This window comes from Aptenodytes forsteri, unplaced genomic scaffold (assembly GCF_000699145.1).
Source record: "Aptenodytes forsteri isolate BGI_AS27 unplaced genomic scaffold, ASM69914v1 Scaffold2, whole genome shotgun sequence".
NCBI lineage: Eukaryota > Metazoa > Chordata > Aves > Sphenisciformes > Spheniscidae > Aptenodytes > Aptenodytes forsteri.
The window spans coordinates 12,837,963-12,858,569 of record NW_008795695.1 but is presented as its reverse complement, the minus strand read 5'-3'; positions in this window follow the sequence as shown (position 1 = coordinate 12,858,569).

The following is a 20,607-nucleotide window of genomic DNA, read 5'->3' as shown; positions in this document are numbered from 1 at the left end:
ATACCACCCCCCCCCAAGGGGGGGGGGGGGGGGGGGGGGCAGAAATGAAAAAAAAAAAAAGGCAGAAGGCTCCTACCTTGTAATTCAGGAGTTCTTGCACTGTCTGTGAGCAAGCTCTAGGGTGCCTCACAGGGAGCAGAGAGGTAGCTCAGTCTTGCAAAACCCCTGACTGCAAAGCATTTGGCTAATAAACTGAAACCCCAGATAAAACCTTTGTCCCTGCTTTTGTCTGGATGAACTAGAAAAGTGTGTCTGTCTTTTCAAGAGACCGTACTGCTACAGATTCAGCTGTCCCTATAGGCTGCAACTGGCTGCTTTGTTTCTTCTTTCAATTTCCCACAAATATAATCTATTACCAATGCCATGCTCTTCTTTTGTCAATATATTACTGGGCTTTATCAGCAAAGCTTTTATTGCAGCTCTCCCTGCAAGGAGCCGGTGAATAAAAGTTAAAAAGACCAACCCCGAGCGTATCTGTGAATGTAGCTTGCATAATCAGGGAGCGCTGCTGGTGCAGGGCTTCACTGACGTAACCGGCTGGGGAAAATTACCAAGACGCCTGCTGAGGGACAGGAGTGACTAACTCTCATCAGCAGAGTCCCGGCGTCTGAAGGAGCTGCTGCTAAGGCGATGGGCTAAAATAGACCCGGAGGGAAGCTGATTTTGAACAGCAAGGGCCTTTTTATTTATTTTTATAAAGAGCACTCTGTGCAGATTGCGTGTGGACTCTTTGTGTGCCTTTGTAGAAATCAGAGGAATAAACAAACCTGGAAGCAACCGCTTACGCTTGACATCCTTTTGTTGGCATTTATCAGCCGCCGGCAGGATCCCCATGAGGTTCTCAAGGGCAGCTGAGACCCAGCCAGATCGCAGGCTGTCCCACTCCAGTCCTGCCTTAGATAAGCAGAGCTGTCCTCCAGAGCATCACCCTGCTCTTAAAAGGAGCGAAGTATTGCAGCCAAGAGCTTGTGTAAGGAGCCGGAGCTGTCAGCCGCAAGTCGCTCGCCTCCAGCCGGCTGCGTGCTGCCGGGGATGTTGAGTGATGCCTGAGGCTGTGCAGCAGTGCCTGGCTGGAAGCCACGGGGTCTCAAGGGCAAAGAGAGCTGAGCAAAGCCCCGGTGAAAGCCTCGGGAGCGTGCCCAGGGCCAGGGGTTCAGGGTTCGACCCTCGATCTAATCCCGGAACAATCCCACTCATGTTACATGGGGTGGGCTGCACCTGCTCAGGGCTGGAGGAGGGAAAAGATAGTTTTCCAGCCTTGCCCCATGGCCTTCATGCTTGGTGGTGGGCCAGGAGGGCCCTCCAATGCTTCCCACAGGGCAGGTGGAAGGAGCCGTGGAGAGGGGGAGTCCTTGGCTGTGAGCTCCTCCAGCGCCAAACTCCAAAGGAGGGGTGTGCCCACTCTCTGCCATCCCCATAGCCAGAGGTAAGGCACACCTCGTCCCCTGGCCCTCGCAGGGGCCCATGCTGGCAAGGTCCGCATCTGTGCCGTGACTCCCAGCCCCATGCCTGACCCTTTCACTGTGTGACTTCTGGGCTACAGATGTGCAAAGGCGCTTTCCTGTCCAACTCCATACAACTGAGAAAACCCATCTGGGCTCAGATAAATAGGAAATCAGACCATGTCTCATCTTCTGCCAAGGTGGAAGCCAGTTACAGACACAGAGCAGAAGCCTCCTGCCTCGGTTTCCTCTGGAAAGGCACAAGGGGCTGGACATAAGGAAAGCAGCAAATCTGTGCCACCAGAGCTGGTCACCGTGGGGAGAAGGGTGCCAGCTTGTCCCAGCTGCAAGAGGTGGCACTGACTGCTCTTGCTGTCGCTGGTGGGGACAGGAAGCCTGGAAACATTTCCAAGGCTTCACGATCTTCCTCCAGCTCCTTAGGAGGCACAAAGCTTTTGCACAAACATTATCTGCAGTACGGGCCAGTGTAACGAACAACCACTTTCTACCAAATCCTGTGCACAAACTACGTTACTACCACCATGTGTATGGAACCTGTAGCTGTATTTATAGCTATATGTACCCACGTAGGCTTTAAATGAGGTTCTTAACCCATGCCTGGCTTTCTGATGGTTGGTTTAACCAGTGATAATTGGCTGAAAATGAATGAAACTGCTCATCAAATGTTTCTCCCAATGAAATGTGCTCTTTTTCCCTTGGGCAGATCAAGAGGTGCCTTGGGAGAGAGAGAAAAGCCTTGGGAAGTGAGGATAGCTCAAGCTGCAGCCGTGAGTCTGCAGGGAGCCCTAGGGAGCCCGGAGGTGCCCGTCACAAGCCCGAGGGCTGCACAGCCCCTGGTCAGCCCTGGCCCCTCCGTGTCCTGAGCGGTACCGGCTGTCAAAGCACCAAGAAGAGAGACATGGAGCTCTCCAGGTGAACCAGATCAAAAGCAAGTTGTCCCCACCAGATCTGTGACTGTAGAGAAACAAAGACTTCTTCTATGCATCACTGCCTTGCATTCATCTAAATCTGATCTCCACAGGGGAACTGGGAGCATCCCCTGAATGCATCACCATCCTTTGGCCACAAGCAGGTAAGGCTGTGGGAAGACATGTGGTCATGGGATTGTGGCCCTGCCCTCAATCCCACCACATCTGTGCCAGTCCAGAGAGGTATTTTGCCTATTCGGAGAGTACACAGACTTGTGCCAAACCTCCAGGCATCTCATTTAAGGCCAACACGAGGCCTTTTGCTGTCTGCCCATACACAGTAGCTTGCTCCTGTTAATACACATGCAACAAACATCTCTAAGCTAGATGCATATCATATCACAGAAAAATGGTGATTAAAAAGTAGTTTTGCTGGTGTTTCACAGTAGCAACCACCACCAGCTTGTGCTGCACGTCATAAGAGGCTTTGAAAGGCGTATTCACCTGAAGGGGGTGGGGGAAGTACATGTCGTGGTGCCATGCAGTGGCTGAGTTAAGGTTTAATTGCTGAGATAACTCCCTCAAGTGAAACTGAAGTAAACAAGACTGAAAACTGGAAGTCAAAGAAACTGTCTTTCCCCTCTCTATAACTGAATGATCTTTTCTACCCATTTTTAACCCAGCTGCTGCCAGGAGTGCGCAGAACTGCAAAGAGGTGAAGAACTGGTGCTTTGCATGAGTGTCAGCCAATCCTAAGGGTACCAAAATCTGCCCGGAGGTAAATGTTTAGGCAGCGGCTGATTGCATTTTGTTATATTGACTAGACGAAGGCTCAGTGCGTGGGGAAGCGCTGCTCTGCTACAGTCCTTCCGCATGACCTTGTGCCGGTCATGTAACTCACTGTGTCTCATTTTCTGGAATAGCACCACCCATCACCCAGATCTGCTGCCAGATCACTTGGTAGTTACTAATAAGGTGGTTTAAGAAGCTGTGCTAGCATTCTAGAAAGAAACCACTATTGAAATTATTTCAAAGCTCAGCACCTCAGGCTGGCTGAAAATGGTTCAGGACAAGAAAAATGGACTTCTGTGATGTGGGGTCCCTTTAGGGCACAGGATTTGAGCTGGCTCAACAGTGAAGAAAAGATTTGTTTGGTGAGTGAGCACAGGTGTACTTTCCCCTGCACTGAAAAAGCTACGTGACTGCTTCCTACAAAACAGGTACAGAGAGACCTGAATAAAATTATGGATAAACTGTATCTAATGCCACTCCTTGTGCATCTCGGGGGTGTTTCCATGCAGCCTGCAAATTCTCATCCATTCTCGGGGTCTTGTGCATCCAGCTGAGTTATGATCTACTCTGCAAAGGGAATATATATGAGGAAATATACTCCATAACAGCAAAAGTGTCAACACAGTGTTTCTTTTTCTTTTGTTTTTCTTTTTCTTTTGTTGGTTTTTTTTTTTTTTTTGTTTGGTTTTTTTTTTTTTTTTGTTTGGTTTTTTTTTTTTTTTTGTTTGGTTTTTTTTTTTTTTTTGTTTGGTTTTTTTTTTTTTTTTGTTTGGTTTTTTTTTTTTTTTTGTTTGGTTTTTTTTTTTTTTTTGTTTGGTTTTTTTTTTTTTTTTGTTTGGTTTTTTTTTTTTTTTTGTTAAATCAGACTCATCTTGGGGGCAATGTGATGAGAACCAAAAAGATGACATTTTTAAAGAGATCACACTCCATCCTTCTGTCAAGCAAGTGGCCTGGGTGCCTGTCCCGCCACAGCAGATCTGTTTCTCCACCTAGGTGCATCTCTGAGGAATGTTTTATGGGGGCAGATGGAGCTTGAAGCACAACCTTTAGGACCCCCATCCACCCACCCCTGCCAGCACCCACCTCTTTTGCTGAAGAGTTTGTGCACCATACTTGGCATGGTTGATTTTTCCCTGGCTGCAAGTGGCAGTCACCTTAGTGACGGCAGGAGGTATCCAGCTCGGAGCTTGAAAAAGCTGGTGTCTCTCAGCTTCCCACAGCGTAACAAGAGAGAGCAACTGGCTCTAAGTAACTCCCAAACAAGTTCAGGAGGGCCAGAACAGACCAAATGAATGTCACAGAGTTCATTTCCCAGCAATATTAGTCATCTATTGCTTTTCCTCTCTTTCCCCACTTTCTTTGCACTCAGATACACAAGCACACTCTGACATTAAAAAGTTTCAGAGCTCCAAATGGGGAGGAGGAGGAAGACAAGTTTTTTCCCTCGCTTAAAGTTTAAAGCCACCTCCATCTGAAGGAGCCAACTGAAGGAGCTTTGAGTGTGGGAAAAAATAAAGATAATATTGCAAAAACATTCTGAACTGTAAGAATATTACACCCATAAAAAAGCCAGCCCGAGCTCATAAAACTTTAACAGCGATACTATTAAAAATGCAGAGGGGACCAACAGAGAGCAAAAGGGAGAGCAGTAAAGAAAAGAAGAACCTGGCAGGAGGAAATACACAAAAATATGTGGCTTAGCTCAGGTACTTTAGGCATCAGCCCAACGCGAACTAAATACTCTGTCATCCCAACGTGAACTAAATATTTTTTCTCTTTTGTCAGTGGCAGCTATTGGGGACAGCATGGGGCAAAGGGAAATGCGTGCAAAGGCCTAGGATTTATGAGCCGAGAGAGAACCAGAGATAAAGAGCGTGCATATCAGGTCAAGGGGACAAGGATATCTCCAACCTGGTGTGTGGAAAGGACCACCATTGGCAATTGCAAGGCTGATAGCTACAGCTTTTCATGAAGCCACCAAGCCAGGGACTGTGGAAGGGGACGGGAGAGGAGCTGACGTCATAGCTGGCGTCAGGGAAGGAGAAGGGACTGGGGAAGGCAGTGGGGGTAGCCACACACTGATTCATCTGGCCTCCGCAGGAGAAACGTGTTGGGACAAACTCTGCAGGAAGGATGGAGAAATACAAGACGGCACATGATAAATTGAACAGAGGAGGGGATAGGTTTCCCAGCTGTAGTCTGTGCCTGACTTGCTTGAGTCAGGACACAGGGGAGACCAGGTCTGCCTGATTCCTTGTTGCCAAGCAGGAATGTGCTCATTAAGATGAGGTGTAGTGAAAGAGATTTAGTCTGGGTCAAGAACCAGCCAATGGGTAGAAAACAGGCTGTGCTGAAAGGGGAATTAAAATTTGGCAGCAAGTTCCTGGTGGAGTTCATGGAGGAGCTGTCTTGGACGCTATCTTAATCCGTATTTTCTTTAAACGACCCTAGCAGAGAGAGCAGGAATGACGTGAAGTTGGGAGTCACTGCTGGTACTGATAAGGGTTGGAATATAATGTAGGAGGAGCCGGGTGCCCTTAAGGATGAGACTGAGACAAATGGGATGTAATTTAGCAGTAAAAAATGCGCCGCCATGTACTTGGACACTAGAAACAAGAATTTCTGCTATATGCTGGCAGCTTATCCACAAAGCAGCAGAGATAGATCACTCAGGCATGAGATGGCTCTGAGCCACAAGCGTCTCACGGCTAGGAAAAGGCAAATGCAAACAGAAGCGGCATCAGCTAGAATATTTCCAGAAGGGCCTGGAGAGAGTGGTGCCAGGGGACGTGGCAGTGTTCAGGACCCACTGAGACCTCAGCAGTGCTTGGGAACATGCCCGAGCTGCTGGGGACATCTCCTTGTGCCAGCTCAGCACTCTACCCTGAGCCCTGATGGACCCCACATCTCCCTGCAGCTTGGGGGGCTGCATGGGAACGTGGCCACCCTCCATAACCCTTTTTTTTCCCAACATGTCCACTAAGGACGGAGATGAGTTATTTAAGCTTGAAGATAATGTTGGCCCTTGAGCAAATGCCTCTAAACTATTCCTGACTGTGTAGACGAGAAATGACAGAATTAATGACCGCTGGAGGAATGAAATTCTGCGAAGGCTTTCCTGCAGGAATCCTAGGAGCAAAGCGCTGCCTAGTTTTAAGCTGGAGCTTTGCAAGCCTATGAAGGAGATGATTGCATAACATGACTATGTGTGAGAGAAGAAGATGCAGCAGAACAACCCAGGAGATCCTGTCCTGTTCCAAGATTTTAAACTCGTTACCTCTAAGCAGAGCTATAGAAATCAATAGAACAGGGGCATACAGCTAGGCACTGGTATTAAATCTGCAGATGAATCATGGCCAGTACTTTGGGGCAAATAAACAAGGTATGGTTTATTTCAGACTTGTCTTTGGAAAGCCTCACTCATGACCTGAGAATTTAGAGTCTCCAGGGCAAGGCAAGAAAATGAAGCCAAGATAGACAAAGCCACTGCATCGAAATGCCTCCTTTGAAGAGCAGTGCAGATCTCTGCTGTGCTCCTAAAAAGGCAATATCAGGACAGACACAGCTCTTACCTGTGCCAGCTGTCCCACAGGCTTGAAGGGACCTCTATTGCTGCCAGGCTTGTTCAGACTAGAAAGCCCAAAACCAGCCCGGCCTCTTAATCCAACTCATTAGTCATATAAAGTGGGCAACAAACAAAGCCATAACAAGAATCTACCTGATTGCTACCTTATTCTATGGTCTGGCCTCAACGCAAAGGGAATTTTTATGATGATCACTTAGAGTCAATTGAAAAACATAAATGTTCCTATCACACCCTTTTTAATCAAAATGGCCAGTCATGACCAAAATGACGGTGACCAGCTTTACCCATCACTGCATGTCCCATGAGTGGGTTGGGAGAGCCAATATGTGTCGAGGCAAGCAGGGTGGTCATCTCTCAGGATCTGCGGTGGCTGGAGGGCCCAAGGAGGTCCATAGCAAGGGGAGTGTCTCAAGAGCTGTGGTGTATCTCTGCTATCCCCAGGGTTGGGGTTTTGGGGCATGCTGGGCTCAGGGTAAGCCAGAGCAACAACAGCAATTTCCAAGGCTTTATGGGATGCCATCAGCATCGCCGGTGTGACAGACCCATCTAATCAGCATGTGTACAGAAAAGGGAAACAACCACCTGAAAAAAGGGTTGGTATACCAAGAGTATCAGAAGAAGGTTTGTGTAAAGGTAGAGGGTCTCCAGCCCACAGCATAGGGACTGACATCCCTAGAGGATGTTGGTGATACCTCTAGTTATGGAGCAGTCTTCACCCAGAGGGGACACAGCATCCTTCAGGCTTGCATGTGACAGGATGTTTAGAGGGTGGCTTAGGCGAAGAAGGACACTGCCCTTCACCTTCACTGCACTGTTAGGGCTGGGACATGCTACCTCTTCTGTTCATTTTGTTTAATTTAAAAAGGCTTCTCCTGCCCCTGTTGCCTAGTTCATCCATGGCACTGTTGTCTCTTGTGAGAGGTTTTCATTAACATATCTGCTGTCAAAGTGTAGTTTGAGAGGGAACCTTCTTCTCTTAGTTCCCTCCTGCACCCCACCTTCCCCAAAGGTGTCCTGATGGTCAAGCTGACCTGTACAGTAGACCCAAGAGGAAAAGCGTGAGGGATGGTGGGGGCCTGCAGAGGAGAAATTCTGGGACTTGTGCTTGCACTGAAAATAGCAGTTGACTTCTCCTGTGCCGCAGATTGGCTTTCAGAAAGCTTTAGCTGTCATTCTGCAAATATGTGATTTAGTTTTTTATTCCGACAGTGACGACAGGACCATCAGAAGGAGGAGTAAATGGAGAGTAATTGCAGGAAATAACACGCAAGAGATGATCACCTTTCGCCTGGGGACTGTATTTTTCTTCCATCTCTTAGATACTCTCTGGAGTTAATAGCAAATAGAGCTTGTGACATGAGAGCACACCATGGGTTCATGGATGCCTTGGGTCTTAATGCTCCAGGACACTAAGGCCCCTATAGAGAGTGACTTTCTAGCCACACCAAGGGCTACACTTCTTTTTGTCTGCAGAGGAGTGGAAATCTGGTCTTGACAGCAAGAGTGTTGGGGTGCCCCTCCAAGCCCCCTGTATGCACACACCGGCTTTGCTCTCAATACTTCAGCTGTGGAGTACTGAGTTTGGCACAAGACCAAAAGTAATGCAGAAAAGGGGCCAAATAATCCCCCCACCTGATTCCCAACCTCCACGCTGTCACATTCCAGACCACCCAGACCTGGTCCATAACCAGAGTTATTCTCTGTACCCTGTCTCATGATGACCTGACAGCAAATACGTGCAATGCAGACTCTCTGGCAGTTGTCCTCAGTCCCTACCACCCCTGCGCTGGAGAGCCGGGCTGCACTGACACCTCTTCTGCAGTGACCTGCCAGCCCCAGGCACATCGTCATTGCGCAAGCCCCTCTTTTCAGGGGCCAAGTGGCACTGGGGGACTTGTCTGAGCAGACCTCCAGCTCTCCCAAGCCTTTCTTCTCAAGTGGAGAGAGACTGCAGCATCTGGTTAAATTCCTCACTGATCCTTTCCCTTCCCTACCATGTCTCGTGCTTTGAGGGGTGCTTGCTGACATGACAGCCCACCACTGTAAGATGTACCCACCCTGGAAATCATTTTGCCTCCCTGACTGACTGCAGGGGGGAGGGCAGGCTGGAGTACAGGAACAAGAACCAGGAGAACTTCTTAGACCCTCTGTCTAGTGTTAAACCTGAAATGCAGGTGATGAAGAATCAGCCACTGAACACCCAAGTACCCACAGCACTCCATCCTGCGGCAGCTGGGAAGATAAAATGACCTCCAGTGAAAAGATGCAGACTAATTCCACTATCTTTGACCCTTTTAGGGGAATTTGTTTTTTTCCCTCAACAGTGGAAGGATCGATTTAAAATCTAGCAGCCAATTCACTCTGGCCTCTAGCTTGCTTTTAAAGCACTGGTCCTGTGAGAATCCCCCACTTAAGTTCACCTCCTGCCCTCCCCAGTGCAAGGCAGACTCCTCCGGCTCCTCGTGGATCAACCTGGCAGCCTGAAGTAACACTCCCTTCAGCGGTTCATCTTCTGCCAAACAAAAGAAAATCAAACCCCTTGATCCTCGCTCAGGAAATGAGAGCGGTTCTGAATAAACTCTACGTGTTAACAGGCTCTGGCCCCACTAAACCCAGTTGGAGGAAGTAAGAACTTCCTTGGTAGCTGGCTCCTCTCTCTCCATGGCAGAAGGACTTGCACAGCATGGGGTGGGCTGGCTTGGGAAACAGGTCAGGGTCACCCCCAGCTGAGATGGAGACGGGTAAGCATCCCTACAGCCAGGCTGGGGCTTGCTTAACTCATGCGGCTGTCAGAGAGGCTTTAACCTCTTTCATGTGTTTTACCTGGGAAAGAGCGCCCTGCCAGAGGGCCTCTTATCCTTTGCACATTCACTCCCTGCCCTCCCAGGACATGATTTTCAGAAACGTTGCTCTCTGCTGTTCCCCCTTGGGCCAGAAAGTTAACCAGAGGGGATGTTTCTCTTCTGTCACCTGCCCTAATTAACAGCAGACCTGCATGTCTTGGAAACAGCAGTCAGGCAGTACTGGCAGGTCCCCAGCCCATGAGATGCCATCACTCCCCTCACCTGGACATCAGCATCTTACCCACAGCATCCTTGTCCCCCTCTCACCCCCTGCAGAAGAGCCGGGTGCAGTGGGCATGGCAGGTGGGCTTGGGCACCCACCTGCGAGCATGGGTGCTGGCACGGGGTGACCAGCAAAGCTCCCAGTCCCTCTTCCATTTTATGTTTGACCCAGACCCACACGACATCCTAATGGAAGAGACACGCTGCATGGAAAAAAATCCATGTAGCCGCATTACGCCTCTCAGAAGTGAGCTGATCAATCAGTCTAAAGAAATTCAATTTGTTTGGTTTGTCAGAGGGAAAGTCGGGAGGTGACTTGACCACAGCTGACAACTCTCCTGGGAAGAGCCGTGTGCCTGGCGGATCCACCGCTCTGGTGAGAAGAGGCACGACGTGATGCCACAGCCGCGTCTGCGCCCAGGCACCCCGGCAGGCCAGCTCGGATCAGGAATAAAGACGTGCATTCACGCCATGAGGATAATTAACCACTTCAGCAGCTTACCCAGGGACACGGCACAATGGCTTGCAGCCTTTAAATCAGGACTGACTGCCTTTCCCAAAGATTTATTAGATCTCCAAAGAAAGTCCTGGGCTTGACGCACAAATCATGCTCTGTGTTATATCAGGGGTCATGCTAGCCAACCGTAATGGCTCCTTCTGGCCTTGAAATTTATGGCTGGTGTCAGAGGGACAAATAACTCTATTGTGTCTGCTGGAGGAGAGAGAGCTCCTGGGGCATGGCCGTCTTCAAGGAGAGTGTGGCAGAAACGCTGCCCAGGCGGCCCCATCCATCCTGTGCGGCTGCGTGGCAGAGGCACTGTGGCCACCGATGCTGTGCCGGGTAGTAGCGTGGGGACATGGCCCCCATCCTCCTCCGGGCTTACCATGGAGGGGGAAGGTCCTCCATGACCCAAAGCCCTCACCGAAAACAGGAGCGGGAGTTGTCAGAAGGAAAAGGATGATAATGTTCTGCTTATCTTTTAGTCAGATTTTGTTTTGCAAACGAGGTTTAAAAATAAAAAAATAAAAAATTTCTTCTGCCAATCCTGTTTTAATACCTTTGCAGCACAAGGATCTGCGGTGTCTCGGCAAATGTCGCCTGCCTTGGGATGGCACAGTGAGACTGGAAGGGGAAATTCAGGCTCCTCCCTCCCCACACTGCCTGTCCCTCCGTAACTCTCACCTGATGCAAATTTCCATTTCCTAAGCGAGCCGCTCGTTCCTCTTGTGCAGAGACTTCCAATTTTCTCTCCACGCAGTGATTGCAGCAAAGGGTCTGTGAGGGGGAGGGGGAAATCTCTGTAAAATTATAACCCTGGGGGTAAATCTTCAACAGGAACCGCACAGTTTTAGCTGTGCAACTGTCATTTACATTAATGGGAGTCATGCAGCTAAATAAGTGTACTGGAAATACCCTGGTCCCCAGCTGCCCGGTCTGAATAATAGTAATAATAAAAAAATAAACCAGAGGGGAAGGAACAAAAAGGTTCTGTTCTCCCACCGCAGGAGGTCAAGAGAAGACCTGTGGCAGAAGCAGAAATGCCACTCACTCCCCACCCGTCACGATGCAGGGCAGTAGGGAATAAGCATTCATGATGCTGGGAGAAGGCCGGCAGCTCTCTGGGCATATGTTACTGTAAATTTGAAATTAGAGCCACTAAGGGGACGCAAAATGACAAACCCAGCTGCCAGTGGGGGTGCTGGCTGCCAGCAGAGTAAAGTGTCAATTATTTACCATTTGCTAAAGGACACCGCTTTCTGCAGGCACACTGAAATATGTGTGAAGTGCATCTTAATCCCTCAAGCATGCGAGCTGGCGGAGGCAGCTCCAGCCCTTCCCTCCGCAGAAGCAGGGCTTGGGGATGGGGCATTCCGGCGTGACTCCTGGCCGTGCCGGGACGTGGTGGTGCTGGCACTGCGGGAACAGCCAGAGCTGCCCGGGAGCGTGGCCTGCCTGCACTGGCTGCCCCTGGGCCAACTCCAACGGCTGGGGCAGAGAGCAGGGCTGCGAACCCCCTCGGAGGTCGGGGCAGGGATGGGGGGCACGCAGGCGGCACCGCCTCACACCCCGGCTCATGAAACCGTGGTTTCCCCAGGGAGAGCAGAGAGCAGGCGGCACCCCGGCGCCTGCCACGGCACAGGCACAGCAGACCTGTGGTCGGATCCGGGCCGGGACCCGTGCTTGGGACAGCCCTGGCTGCGGTTGCTCCGCTTCTCCCATTGCAGCGGGATGTGTGGCTTGCAAAAGCAACAGGGGAGAATTGGCATTTTATAAACTGAATGTGTGTGTGTGTGTGTGTGTGCAAATAAAACAGATGGTGAGGGTGTTTACATTAGCACTCATGCTGGAAGTGCTTAGATTATCTTCCTTCTCAGCTAAATTAGGGCCCAATTTGGGCTGGGAGCATCACTTTAAAAAATCACTGATCTTCCTGCTGTTGGGGAACGTGGGCATCCGTGGAAATCTTTATTCATCAAAACTTTCCCCCGGTCCGACCAAAACCTTCTATATTTGGGGGCCTGACAAGTTAGGGCACTTCACGAGTGCTGGTGGCTGCGTAATCACAGGGCCTTCATGAGGTTCAGTCATCCTAAATAAGTCATCAAGGCCGTGAGTCATGTCACAGATGGGCTCCACAGTGATTCAAGGATGAGATGCTCCATCCTGATTTATTTCATGATATCATTACCCAGAAGAAAACTCATTTTAAAAGAAGTATTTCCAAGCCTCGCATCCCACCTTTTCCACTTGAGCTAGCAGTCTCTCCTTGCCGGCTCCCCAGACAGCCGGCCGGAGGAGCGAGAGACACGACTCCAATGTCCGGGCTTGAAGGAAGAGGCTTCAGGTGAGGTCTCACTTGACCTCCATTCACTTGCTGTCTACCTAGGCTTTCCTCCAAGGGCTGGACACGTGGCAAGACTTTTCCCTGGCTGGCTGGGACAGCGTTATGCTCTGGGGAAAAATCAGGACTGGCAGCAGTCAGGCACAAAACAAGCACTGCTTCTTTGATGATAAGCCGAAGGGGAGGTATACAGCCCATATAAAACTATCTATTGAAACTCCTTGGCTGCAGCATTAATACCCCCGGTCCTGTGTCACCGCAAGGACAGCCACACATGATTGATGCTCGGCTGTTGGTATTCGTGGATCATTACCGCTGGCTGCAAGCAACTGTTTGAGAGCTGCTTGTGCGCTCTCGGTATGCTCTGTGCAAAGTGACTAAGGGTCGGGAGGATTTTTATGGTGAAACTTTCCATACTTGTGAGTATTCAGGCAAGGGACTGGGTTCCTTGTGCCCATCTGCAGTGCTGGGGTCTCAGGGGCAGCAGCCCAGAAACGTGGGAGAGCCGTGGCCACTGGCAGGGCACGTGCACCTCCAGTCACAGCACCCTGCTCACCACGTGCGCACCTTCATTTTTTTGAGAGCCGCATCTAAGGCGAACAAAGTGAAGACATGAGCTTTCTGTATGCCCCAGTGAAGAAAAAATGCCCAGCTGTTCATCTTCTGGTCATAGGCACGCAGTTTCTCCCTCCTTATTTATCAGACTGAGAGTAAAGGAAACGTTTCCTCCTGTAATCTATTATCTGAAATATTAGTGATAACTCCTAGCTGGGAACTTGAAAATAAAGGATTCTTGATCTGGAGTCAGCCTCTTTTGGTATAAAATAAACAGGCATTAAAATAACTCTATTTTATGTTGCATGTGTCCACATCTGGATGTGTGCATATGCATATGCAAAAGGATGAGACCCGTAAGATAAACAGCAGGGATAAATGAATCTCCTGGGTATAATCTAGATCCGCACCACGATCTCTGGGAATTTTATCACTGATTTCAGCATGGCTTTACCCCGTGTTGTAGTAGCAGTTGTGACCTGGGAGCTTTGTACTACTGGAAAGGGAAAAATCTCAGCATAAGGACCTGGCACTCACTTCTGGCCTCGGGAGGACCAAAGATGTCAGAGGCTGCTGTAGAGTTTTATAGCACTTGTATGACGACTGCCATCTCCCAGTGAGCCCTGCACATTTCAAGCCCAGGATGACTAAGTCAGCTGGCTTTGCAGGCAGCAGGATTGGAAAAATTGTTCCATTAAAAAAAAATTAAAACAGTAAAACTTCCCTGCAGATAGTTTTTGCTGCACCGGAGGTGGCCTCCAGAGAAGCATGGGGAACTGCTCTCTCAAAAGCAGGAGCAAGGAGCTCTCACGCTTCTCATAAGCAGGGCAGAGAGAAGCTGCACAATGCCACACGAGAGCCGGGTGACCTGGGCGAGCGGGGTGGTGGGCACCTGCATCCTCAAGGTGCCCCGACATACAGTTTTGCAGTAGCCTGGCAGAGATGGACCCCATAGCCCAATGTTTAGGGCCTTGGTGGCAGCATGGCAGGAAGGACAAAATGCCACGCTGATGAAATCCAATTCGTGCGTGACATCTCCCCACCCGACTGGCTCTAGCCTTTCTCTCCAGAGCAGTGTCTTGCCCCTAGAGGTCAAGGACCTCAGCAGCTTGAGCACCAGGTCCCAGGGGAGAGCAGGGACCAAAGCACTTCTGCCTCTGCTCCCCCACATACCGTTTGTTTCTGTCAGGGTGGCCACACGCCATACCTTGAACTACATTGATTTTATTTGTAGAGACCTCTGACCAGTGGAGGTCTCGAGCACGGAAAATTTCCTCTAAAAATTGGTATCTTGACAGCAACCTGAAGCAAGATGACTCAAGAGCTAAGGCAGTTCCCAGAGAAAAATGAACATCAGCACCACCAGAATAAGAAGTTTAATGGGTCAGGTGCAGCTGAGGCCTCTCAGGGTTTATACCTGTCCCTTACATGTCCCTCTGACATGACATCCCACATGGGCTGTCCCTACTTGCCAGTGACACTACCACAGTCTTGTTCGTTCCCCTTGTTCTCTTGTGTCGTGGTTTAATCTCAGTCGGCAACTAAGCACCACGCAGCCGCTCGCTCACTCCCCCCACCCGGTGGGATGGGGGAGAGAATTGGAAGAGCACAAGTTAGAAAAAACTCGTGGGTTGAGATAAAAACAGTTTAATAATTGAAATAAAATGATAATAATAATATGATAATAATAATAATACACAAAGCAAGTGATGCACAGCACAATTGCTCACCACCCGCCGACCGATGCCCAGCCAGTCCCCGAGCAGCGGCCCCCCCGGCCAGCTTTCCCCAGTTTAGGTACTGAGCATGACGTCACATGGTATGCAATGTCCCTTGGGCCAGTTTGGCTGTGCCCCCTCCCGGCTTCTTGTGCACCTCCAGCCTTCTCAGTCGGTAGAGCATGGAAAACTAAAAAGTCCTTGGCTAGTGTAAGCATTACCTAGCAACAACTAAAACATCGGTGCGTTATCAACTTTGTTCTCATCCTAAAGCCAAAACACTGTACCAGCTACTAGAAAGGAAATTAACTCTATCCCTGACGAAACCAGGACATCTTGCCAGCTAGGAAGATCACTGAATCTGTGAAGTAAGGAACGTGTCTCCCATCTGAGACTTGTTTGTGCAAAAAGGTGGATGGAAACACCCATGTTTTGACAAAAAAACCTGGCCAGTGGAACATGGGAATTGTGCAGAAGACAGTGATCAATGGGAAAAACCAGCATCTAAATGTACCCCAGCCCAGGTGGTGAAAGCTACTGCCACCCTCAGTCCTGGTCCAGCTTCCCAAACAGAGCAGGGAAACTCCTGAAGGGTTGATCCAGATGAGGCCAAGGTCCTTCTGGGCTTTCACAAGAGGCTCTTTGCTTACGGAAACTCTTTGGGAGCTGGGGAGGAGACCACAGGGTGGTCCTTGGCGACATCTCTGCACAAGGGAGATGGTTGGCTGGCCACCTCCATGAAAGCTGAATGCAGCTTCAGGTACTGCTTGTGGGGCTCATGACACCATTGGCACAAGGGTGGAGAGGGCTGCACCACATACCACAAGGTCTAAAGGAGCTCTAGACCCTTTGCTGCTCCCCTCCCCACTTTAACCAGCCAAGGGTAGCAAGATGGCTACCAGAAGCCAAAGGTCTGTGCTCAGGCTAGTTAGCCACAATATTCTTGACCTTCCCATGAATTTTCTTGAACTTTTTTCTTGATCAAGACAAGGAAGAATTTTGATTCAGTTTTGATTAATCTTATTCCAGTAGCAGTCTCTTTCCTGCATAATCTCTTTATTTTGTAGATGACGATGTTCCTTTTATATAATAAGAAGAAAATAACTCTATCCCAGCCGAAACCAGAACAATGGGAGCAGTGGGCTCAGTAGAGTGCGAGGTGCCTCCCTCCCCTGCCTCCTCGCTCCCCTCCTGCCCCCTTGCCAAACCCATGTCTTGGCACCCATCAGCTCTGACTCACACCCAGGCATGGAGCGGGCAGACAGGCAGCGTCCAAACGGCTACTGCATTGGGTGAAATATCAAAGGTGAAAGGTTTGGCTATTGACTGAGAAACACACAGGCAATCTCGCAACATTTGACTTTCCCCTGCTTTGTATTGACTTTCGTTTTCTCGTTATGATAACAGGTAAGAAATCACTGCCTGCATTTTCACTGAGACAGCTCTTCTGTCAATAGACCCCAGTTCTCCTGGTCTCCTCCTCCCTCCCTTTTCACAGATTAGCTTCTCACCGAAATGGAAAATTATCTTCAGACGATGTTGGCAGAGGCAAGGCTGACAGGAAGACAAATCAGACGGTGGGCATGAGCCATAAATATTGTTAAACACTTATTTCAGCTTGTGTTGCCTGACTTCTGGGAAATTATATATAGCGTTAAAAAAACACAGCTGCCGGTGAGTGTGAGTGTTAACGATGGCATGTCAAGAGCACAGTGTCATGTTTGCCTCTCTATATCGAAGTAACACGTAGGCACCCCGGCAAAGAAGAACTGAAAGCCACCAGGCAAGGGGTGCTCTTCATCAAAGACCAGCATTATATGGTTGGAGAATAGCTTGCATAGTAAAGACAGGGACAAGAACGGGGAAATTGCAAGTGCATTAAACTCATCTCAGTCACACATGGGCTCAGAGTAACTGTTTCAGGAAAAAATAATGCCAGTGTGGTAGAAAAGGAGGAAGACACATGGGTCAGCTGAAAGTCATCCACAGGATCAAGCTCACCTCTATCTTTCACAGAATTAACTGATCTTAAGATGTTTTTAGGCCTATCCTAAAATGACATTTCCATTAGAGGAAGGCGAAACAGTCAATATTGTTGTACCAGTCACTTCTGAGAGTTCAATAGGAACATACAGGGCACGCTGCTGGTCTTCCAGTGAAGTGACTTGACTCTGGCACTGGCACACAACAGACTTTTACAGTGACCTCCTTACAGGAGGAGACTGAAAGACCTGAGCTCGTGCCTTTTTCTACATCTTCACACTGAATACAAGGGAAGAAGAGATCTTCTCCTTGTGTCGGCCTTATTTTCTAAAGTGAATGACTTAAGATAATCAGAAAAATATGTAGGCTAGAAGTTAGTTTTGAAGACTGGGGAGGTCCTGGAACATTTTCCAAAGTGCAAGAGAAGCAGCAAGACCCCCCCACCCAGCATCCATAGGCTGCAACCTGGTAAATTTATGTATAGGCTTATGCGACTTGGCTGTCTGCCTCAGCAGGGACCTGAATTCAGCGACCCAGGAGTTTCTTTCAGCTCTGTGCTTTGTACAGAGCCTCTGACACGCAAAATCGCGATGGCCCTCAGAGCTTGTAAAAATACTTCTGTTAATCCATTAATAAATTCTGCTTAGTGCCCATAATGCAGGGTCTTAAAAGCTCTGCACCGCTGAGGTTTTCAGAAGGATGTTGTGTTCTGGGCTCAGTCAACAGAAGGCAGCGAAACCTGTAAGAGTCAAAGGTCATTCATTTTTGCAGGGCCTCAGCATTTCTGGATTGACTGTCAGCGAAGAGCTTCCTTGAGTCATAGATATTTTTACGAACTGAAATGACCCTGCTCAGTGGTCATATTTTGTCTAAGAACTGGGTTTGCTCTCTTTGTAAGAGATAACCAGACACTAGCAAGTGCCATAAAGGTGTAGAGGGGAAAGAGAGACCAGGAAAACTACATAACTTTTTAAAGAGAGCATGTAAATGGGGAAGACAAATATCAGACACCTGGTCATTGCTTAAAATGCCTGCCTTTGAAACAAGAGAGCAACAAGAAAACTAGAGGTCAGTACTCCTAAGCCAAGAATGGCTTCTTAGGAAAGACACTCAAATCCATTGCCATCATAAGCTAAGAAAGGTAATGAATCATATTTTGCCAGGGAGACTCTATATTAGAGAACTTTATTTTTCTAGGAAAGCCATGTAGGAATTAAAAACTGGACAAATAAACAATGCTTTCAAGTGCACATTTTGATGTGAAGGACAACAAACTCCAAACATAACTCTTTCACCTTTACTTAAAGGTAGAGCCTTTTTTGTCTTTGTAGTGGCCTTTGCATGTGTGCTCTTCTCTACCAACCCTCCTTCACGCCCGGCAGACTCATCCGTCTGCTGCCTTTGTTTCGTTCTACAAACAGAAGACATATTCTTGATCCCTATTTTTGAAGAGCCCTTAGGAAAACATTACTTGAAGGAGGAATAAAAAGCTATAGCAAAGGACTCCGTTTCTAGGTAATTTCTTCTAAATCCTGCTTTCAGTTTATTACCCTGACAAAGAGTCTCTCAGTTGCAGAGCAGAGCCCTACCTCCCACAGGGGATATACCGAGGATTATCTACCCTGAAATGAAAGTCTGTTGACCTAGGGAAAACATTTCACTTATAACAGCAGTTGTGAATTGAAGGGACCTGTGGGGTATTAGACACGATGTAAAAGCAATTTGAATGGAGTAAGAAAAATATGTGGAAATAGTTTTGGGTAGGAAAGGTAGATAAAGTATGTAAACGAATACATTTGTGGGATGGGTAGAAGTTCTGCAAAAGGAAAATATGTTCACTTTTCCACTGCTGCCCTCTGAAATGGCAACTGCAGAGGTACTCCAACCTGAGCAGAGTCCCTCAGCCTCCGCAGGGTGCCATCACCCAGCGAGAGGTGACCTGGCCCCACCACGCTTCCCGCTCTCCGGCAGGACTCACTGTTCCCCACGGATCCCAGGATGCTCCCTGCACCGCCACGGCACCTCCCTGCCTGAGGTGTCTTGAGACGTCATGCCTGCAGACATCACTCTGCATTTTGGATCTCCATGGTGTTGGATATGGCCCCTGTCACGTACCCCCAGATAGCCTTGCCTTGGCCAGGAGACTCCATGTTTTCAAGGAAATTATGAAGCCACTGATGCTTGAGCTATACCAAATTAAAATTAGAGGAAGGAAAAAACCATGAAAACTACTAGTCTTGAGCCTGTCTTCCTAGCCCACAGCCCAGTGGAAATTCAGACGCGCTGGCAACCTTGGCTAAAGCGACTAATGTTGGCGAACCAAAGAGAGAGCGTCACAGCACCAGGACACCACGGTATCCCACACGGCCCCTGGACCACAGGAATGAAAGCATTTTTTGCTGTTCTGAGGAGAGTTATGGAGATCCTGTTGCCCTTTTGCCCTGTGTTACAGTGATAATCTGGCAGTTTTTAATAAACCTCCCCAGGGTAAATTGGTTAATTACTCTCAGGGTAAAGGAGAGTTTCTGAAGGGTGGCATCACAGAGGGAAAAATGGCAGGGGATCTGCTAGGCTTGGTCTCCACGCTCATAAAGCTTTTTTTTTTTAAATACTGCATAAAACAAAAGGTGATGTGAAATATGTTATTGGATTGGGAAATACCTCTGGCAGGGAAATTTTTCAGTTGTTGAATAACCATCTGAGGCAGTGATGGAATTGGTACAGCCTAAGTCATACAAAATGAGGGTAGAGAAAAAGACCTTGACTCTATTTTTATAGAGTTTCTACAAATCGAGATCTCACCAGGGACTCCGCTGTACCAGGCAATGTAAGTTACAATAGTGGCAAAAGCTTTTGAAAATGACAAGTGATGTTCACACTCCTCAGATTTTGTGGAACTTCCTTCCAAGAGCCTTTTTTTTTTTTAAATCTGATTTTATTTTCCCAAAAAATACCGAGCAGCACCTGTGAGAAACAACCCCCTCAGTGTGCTAGATGTTGGTTGAACCAAAGGTTCAACAGCTAATTGCCGAGCCTTGACCAGAGCTTTTGTAAAAACAAAACAACAAAAAAAATCAATTTACTTTTTTTTTAAAAAGCCATTTGAGAAAAGGATGAGGCTGCGGTGCTGGTTACAACACCTCCCTGGCAAGGCCGGTGTAAGAGATACTGTTATGCCCCACTTGTCCAGACCAAGGACATATTATTAACCTCTCAGCTGCCCCAGTGCAACAGTTTGCATGTCCGTTGAATGCCCTGGGTTAAAAGGAACATGTATAAACCTCTCTTGGAGAATTTTGCATTTTGGGTTTAGGTGATGCAGCGTGACACCTGCCCCATGAGCCCCTGCTGTGGCCAAGCCACGGGGTGCTCAGTTGGTGGGGCAGGAAGGGTTTGGGAGGTGCAGATCCCTGAGCCTTGGGTGCTCCTCCAGCCCTGCCTTCTCCAAGCTGGTTGTTGCTGTCCTTGCTGCACATCCTCCTATTCGGGACGATTTGCATGACTCAGCCAGGGATGAGTAGGAAAATGAATGTCATCATTTTGATCCAGTTAAAAATATTCTGTCTGGTGCTTTCTCTCTATCCTGCCCCCCCTTTTTTTTTTCTTTTTTTTTGAAGAGAACTATTAGCACATGTTTAGGAAGGTAAATTTAGGAAGGTCCCCTGAGTTAAATTAGCACCTGATCAAATGTGCG